The sequence below is a fragment of the Cystoisospora suis genome (assembly GCF_002600585.1).
Source record: "Cystoisospora suis strain Wien I chromosome Unknown contig_3136, whole genome shotgun sequence".
NCBI classification, from domain to species: Eukaryota; Apicomplexa; class Conoidasida; order Eucoccidiorida; family Sarcocystidae; genus Cystoisospora; species Cystoisospora suis.
The window spans coordinates 185-395 of NW_027155931.1; positions in this window are offsets into that span (position 1 = coordinate 185).

Sequence of the window (211 nt, forward strand, 5' to 3'; positions counted from 1 at the left end):
GAAGAAAGATAGAGAGAGACAGACCGCTGTAGCAAGAGATCAAGGTATAGACACGGAGACACATCTATAGACATATACAGGGATAGATGAATGGGGATAGAGAGAGATATATGCATGGATACATACATATATCTACAGGGAGAGAGAGAGATAGATGTATGTCTACGTAAATGATGTATAGGTATCTTCTGACACACCGTCATTGCATCTT